This window comes from Echinops telfairi, unplaced genomic scaffold (genome assembly GCF_000313985.2).
Source record: "Echinops telfairi isolate 266 unplaced genomic scaffold, ASM31398v2 ScPeMD7_5;HRSCAF=22, whole genome shotgun sequence".
Taxonomy (NCBI): domain Eukaryota; kingdom Metazoa; phylum Chordata; class Mammalia; order Afrosoricida; family Tenrecidae; genus Echinops; species Echinops telfairi.
The window spans coordinates 15,261,254-15,267,876 of record NW_022103901.1 but is presented as its reverse complement, the minus strand read 5'-3'; positions in this window follow the sequence as shown (position 1 = coordinate 15,267,876).

Genomic DNA, 6,623 nt, shown 5'->3' with positions numbered 1-6,623 from the left:
ATGTACCACAAAACAACACTGCTTGGTCCTGTGTCATCTCACAGTTGTCGTTGTGAGCCCATCGTCGCAGCCGCCGTGTCTCCCCATCTCGAGTCAAACGTCTCTTTTGCACCGACCCTCTCCTCTACCAAGCACGAGGTCTGTTTTTCAGAAGCTAGTCTCTGCCGATAATGTGTCCTGATCAAGTCTGCGAGAAGAAGTCGGCGTCGCCTCCTTTCTGAAGAGCATCCTGGCCACACTGCCTCCAAGACTGATCTGTTGGTTCATCGGGCTTGACGTCCTGGCAGCTCCCAGTCAACGGAACGGCTACACCCACTTGTTGACGATGATCCGCAAAGGCCCACTCCCAGCTGGTAGTAGCGATGTTGTTTGATAATGCTGTTTGGAATGGGCCCAACTGTGGATCTCTTCCAGTTGGTTGGCAGTAGCTGTTTTCCAAAGTTCTTGGGATAGACGAGGGAGTCCTTCCAGCACGGCATCATTGTGTTGAAACATTTCAGTAGTGTCCATATGCCCCGTGCCAGCCAATCTCTCTGTAGGGGTCTGAAGCCCATGGTGAGAAAGGCTGAGGAGAGAGACTCCATGGTCCTCACCCTTTCATTCTTGGCTTTGAGCCGTTGTTGGCCATTGGCCTCCTAGTCTATATTTTTTCCGGCACATAACTCACCCACAGAAACTATGCACATGGTGCACGTGGAAACGAATGAGAGGAGACTTCACACGTTGCAGAAACTCTACAGCACGTGCATTGTTTGCATAAAAATATAGAAGGTGTTTTTTTTTTAAGGTGCACAGTTCTCACAGGTTATATTCTTTATTTTATGAGGCAATATGCTATGACTAACAAAAGTGACTAGTTGAACCAGGGCGTTGTTAAAACTGAGAGAGCTGCTTCCTTATGCTGAATTCCCAGGGGCTCCTGTAGTGCAGGAGAGCGTGTCCAACACTCTTACCAGGCTCTGACTCCGAGCACAGAGAACTGCCCTCCCCAGCTCACCACAGACCACGGGCCAAGCTTTGGCACTTTAAAGTCCTAGGTCAACAGCCAAAGAGAACTGCTGGAGGCCTTGGCCCAGAGCAGCTCACACACTAGGGAAATAGCCTAGCACAGAGAATTTGTAGGAAGTTAGATGTGGGAAATATGACCAGGGCTCTAGTCCCTAATTTGTAACCAGGAATCTGGAAAGCCAATATTCCATGGTAGGAAAGACACCTCTTTGGTGAGTTAGAGGTGAAGTCCAAGTACATGATCCTGCTTTAAAGATCATTTCCAGGGATTCTCCCCTGACAGCTATGCTGCTTTAAAGTGAGCACGCGGTTGATTCTGTCTCCCTATAGAAACAGACATTCGTGTTATTAGCTCCCACTGCCGCACCCATCCCCCTCATGCCTCCCCCAATGCCGGTATTGGGCTTCCTCACCTGTGAGCTCAGGGACTGTACTGTGATTACCACCCACCCTGCGACATATATAACTCCTGAATATGGGTGACTAATGGCTACCTATACATACCCCAAGATAATAAATATGCTCTTTCTCCTCCCACATCCACATGGACCACCAAGAAGGGCTGAGGTGAGCATGCTACCATAAAATGTGTCTGGCTCCTTTATTTCGTCCTCTCTCCCCTCTCTCCTATCTTCTATGACTTGACTATCGTCTTTAGAGATTATCACCCACGGACCCTGTGGTGTTAGAGGCTGGTTGAGTTAGAGACCTTCGAAGAAGACAAGGATGGTGAAACCTCATCTCACATACTTCGGACACGTGGTCAGCAGAGACTAGTCCCTGGAGAAGGACATCCTGGTTGGTGACGTGGAGGGGCAGTGACAGAGGAAGGCCCTCAAGGAGCTGAATTCATACGGCGGCTGCAACCATGGGCTCAAACATAGGGCTCATTGTGAGGACAGTGCAGGACTGGGCAGTGTTTTGTCATGCGGTGCCTGTGGTTGCTACGGGTCGGAACCCGCTCAATGACACCTAACGGCCATAGGAGACCTGGTACCAGCAGGTGGAGGTAACAGCATAGAAACATGGCAGTGTCATGGTTACTATAATCCTATTTGAGTTCGTAGAAATCAAGGCTGTATACCCAGAGGAAGGAACCACCGGGCGAAGAGATTCGTCCACTTCGCACCGCCCAGAACCAGCTTCCAGGTCTCTGGCCCTGAACTCTGTGTGTTTCTTAGCCACAAAACTCAAGCACAGAACGAGAGCCTGCAAACAGAGCCCCCGGAGTGAAGTGACGCTGTGACAGTGGGGCACATGGACTGGGTGTCCACCCTCCTGTGATGTGGTCAGCTTTGCCCTCTCTCAGAACCTCTGAGTGGAGCGTCTAGAACTTCAGAAAGCCAGGAGATCACAAGGGGCTCCAAGCTCTGCCCACACGCTTGCCCTGGGAAGTTTCTCCTTCTGACCTCTTGGCATGTTGGGGAGAAGGGAACGAGGGGAGCCTGGTGGTGACTCATAGTTCTCAAGGGAGAAAAACCATCCTAACCAAGGACGCCTGCAGCTAGAAGGAAGTGGTGGGTGGGGGGAGTTGGGGTTGGGGTTGGGGTTGGGGTGAGGGGTGGGAGGTAGCAGCTGAGAGTAATCAGCTGCACTGGTTGCAACAAAGCTTCGGTGTATATCCAAAGAAGAGATTTTATAGTCCAATGTCCTGGGCTTGTAGATGATCAGATTTTATAGTCCAATGTCCTGGGCTTGTAGATGATCAGACTGGGTGGATTGATGGGTGTATTAGTCTGGGTACTTTAGAGAAACAAATCCACAGCAACTCATGTATAAGAGAGTTTTATGTAAAGAAAGTGTGCATCACAAAAACATCCCAACCCAATGCTGCCCAAGCCCACAAGTCCAACATTAACCCATTAACCAACACCAGTCCACAAAGTCCTCCACCTCACAAAACAGAGGCAATGATGCCGACTGCAGGAGGAAAGCTGAGTCAGTGAATGAACAAGCATCTCAGCACTAGCAGGGGTCTCCACACGGCTGCTCCAGCACCCAGGGCTGCATCGGGATAGGTCCATGTAGCTTCTCCTGGGGGATGTCTTGTAGGAAGTCAATCTTGCAAGCTGAAGCAGGGAACTGCTAAGGCAGCTGCACCCGGTGCAACCATCACAAAACAAGAGACCCGAGAACTAGAAAGGCGAGGCTCACCACCCATTTATCTCTCCGCCTTTCAATTAGCCCCACATGTGATTATCGGCCAGGCTGGCACAATTAACTAACTCAATGGGGGATGGGGGTGGGGCAGTCCAGCCTACCTTGTGGCTGGGTGGGAGCATGCAGGTAAGGGGCAGAGAGCTCTAATGAGGGGGTTGGTCAGTTGGTCAGAGGCAGCCATGAAGAACCTCAGAACCATAAGGACAACCGCAGGGACTTCTTAGGAAGAAGGTTTAAGGAAACTGAGCTCCCTGGTCGGGAAAAGTTGTACCGAGGGAGCTCTTTGTTTCCCATTGTGAAAAAGTCCTTGCTCATTCATTGAGGCCAGCGAGGGCTGTCCTATGGGAATCTGAAGGTAAATCTGACCCCATCAAGCCTGCAGTCAGCTTGCCCCTACAGACTCATGCTTGGTCCTAAAACTTAAAATTAAAAACCAGTTGAAAAGGCGTACCAGTTGGGCCCTTCTTGGTTGGATGCCCCACGGCTGTGGTGTGGTGGGAATTCCAGAGCACTGGATTCTTCAGGGTCCCAGAGATGAATCATCCCCTTCAGGAGTGGATGGACTGACAGAGTGCTTCCTCCCACAGTTAGAAACCCCAGAGGACCCAGCAATCCCTCTGCCTGGTGTATATTGTTGAGAAATAAGAACCCCAACCGCGACAGATGCATGCACACCCACGGTCCTTTGTGTTTTTAAGGTGGCATTGAAGCAAAGATCTCAGGAGAGGAGGAAATGAACATGGGAGTTTCTCAGGAAAGAGCCTTCCAAGCCGGAAAACAGCCGAGTCCCTGAGGCTAAGGTGTGCCGGAAGGATCACGTTCAGGGATGGAAAGGACTGCACGAGAGGGAGGGAGGATCAGAGAGGTGATGAGAGGCTTAGAGGCGAAGGCTTTGTGGGTGAGAACCTTGCCTTATATCCCCGCACCCCACCCCCGGGCTCCTTGTCCCTTTGGCTCCTTGTCCCTGTATTTTCCAGTGGGTATGTATAATGGGTCTCACAGACCTATCGAAAGGCATACGCGTCATACAGGGAATATATTACACAGTCAATTTGTCATATCATCAGTGGGTAACAAGCAATCAGGTGAGTCGTCATCTCGGCATCGTGCTAGTTGATCTCAGACGCCCCTGAGTCCTCCCCACGGGAGCACTCCATGATCACAGAGGGCTGCCTTGTACTTTGAATGAAATGGGGTGGGGAGGGGGGCGCGCTGGAGGATTCTGAGCTAGAGAATGCCATTTTCAAAAGAGCTCTTATTTTTCGAGGCTCCTTGCGGCTTCCGTGGGGAGAACAGCCTCCCCGGAGCAGGGTGGGGGCAGAGAGGCTGCTCCAAACGTGGGTGGTGGCTTGAAGCAGGCACCTGGGGGCCCTGGCGACGGGTCAAAGTGGCTGGGCGCCAAGTGAGCAGAACCAGAGAGAACTGCTTCTCCTGGATTTCAGAGAAACCTCCAGGGCAATACGAGATGGAACTGAGATGGGTTTGGCCTCACAAAGGAGAGAGAGCATTTGAAGCAGCCAGGCCGCCGACTCCTCATTGGGTGCATGGATTGTGTGCACCCCAGAACCTCCTCCAAATTTAGGGTGTCCTTTGTCCCTTGTGGGCTGACACGTTCATGTGGTCACCTTATGCAGAACAGCTCCCGATCCATGGAGGAGCCACCCAGACGCTCCCCAAGACAGCTGGTCGCAGTCTCGTCCTGGCTGCCTGGGCACTGGGCCCGGGGCCCGGGGTTCAGTCAGCCAGCCTCACAGTGGCAGCACCCGTGTCATGCTGTCTGCTGGGCACAGCCAAGAAAGCATCGCGCAGGTGACTTTCCACAGAGAGGGGTGCTTCAAGTTTCATGCACCCCACTTTAGGACACCTCGTCTATTTGCATATCAGCCGGACATTTGATACGGCTAGTGTGAAGACACCCGGGGACCCGGGGCCGTGTTAGGAATTTGGACTTGCTCTCGTCTGCACAAGGAAGAGCCGCGGCGCAGGTGACAAATCGGGCTCTAGGAGATTGTAAATGTCCAGGAAACGACACATGTACAATTGGGCTCGATGCAGTGGATGGACGGAGTGTTATAAGAGCTGGAAAGGCCCCCAATAAAGTGATCTTTAAAATAAGTACATAGATGATTAAAACTTTAAAAAAAAAAGCTTAAGGGACTTATATGTGTCTCCAGTGGTGCATGACTGCCTTTGTCTCCCTCCCTCCCACTGGCTGCTCTCTCTCTCTCTCTGTCTCTCTGTCTCTCTCTCTCTCACACACACACACACACACACACACACACACACACACACACACAATGCTTACGGGAGAAATGCTCAGGGTTTTCAAGATTCGAGGAGAAGACGAGGGAAGAAAGAGCTGTAATGGCCAGACATCATTCTAGAGAGAAACCATGGGGGTTTAAAGTGTTTTAGGACACAAAAGAGACCCCAATCTCAATATCATTATCATCTTTTGAATGGACCACTTCATTGCTGTTGGGTGCTCCCATGCTAGAGATTGCGGGGTCTTTGGCAGAGCCCTGGCTGCTGGCACCAACACAAGTGCCGTGGGCCGGCACTGGCAGGTGGCTGCCTCCGACCTGGCAGGGGTAGCCGGCCGGCCCTGGGGCTGTGGCTTGAGACCAGTGGGCTCGGCAGATTGCTTTTGAGTGGGAAGAGGGGCTACAGTGAGAGGGGAGGAGGGTCCGGGCTGGGTAAGGGGGCCAATGTCAGAAGGTTAGGACGGACGGAAGTGGTCACTACGTCCTTCACTGCGATGGACGGCCAGGGCTGGGGAATGTGCAGGGGGCGGCGATGGGGTGTATGTGTGGTGGGCTTGGCTCAGGCCTACTGTGTGTTCTGCCCCAGGAAGAGCTCACAGTGCCCACAGACCTGGTCCCCGTGGACAGTCTGGGCGGGGTGACCTTGGAATTGTCTGCCATGGTTCAAATCTCATCCCACATGCAGGGCGTGGTCCTGGGAAACGTCTTCTGCTAGCTGGTACTGGATGCGAATCCCGAATGGGAAGCATCTGGCACTTGGTTTCTCGGAACCGACGTGCTGTCGACGTGCAGGTGGGCAGGAGGAAAGACAGACAGCGGTAGGTGGGAGGCAGCAGCACGGCGGGACACCTCCATATTAAGGAGAGCTTTCAGGAAGTCTGAAAGGGACGGAGATGACACAAAGACTCAGACCCCCTATCTGGACGAGGGAGGCCATTGGCTGGACGTCAAAACAGCATCCGAGGGTTTGTTGAGAGATTTGCCTTCCATGGGAGGGTGACGGGTGGTGGGTTCGAATAAACGACAGCCTGGATCAGGCAGAAGTCTTTATTCGGTTATAACCGGACTGCTAGAATCTAAAACGCGATTCTGTGATTGCAGTCGGGAGTGGAGGTGGCAGCCACCTTGTGTAGGCACAGACCCGTTTATCAGAAACCTTCCTGCACAGCGAGCAGCTGGGACTAAAGCAGC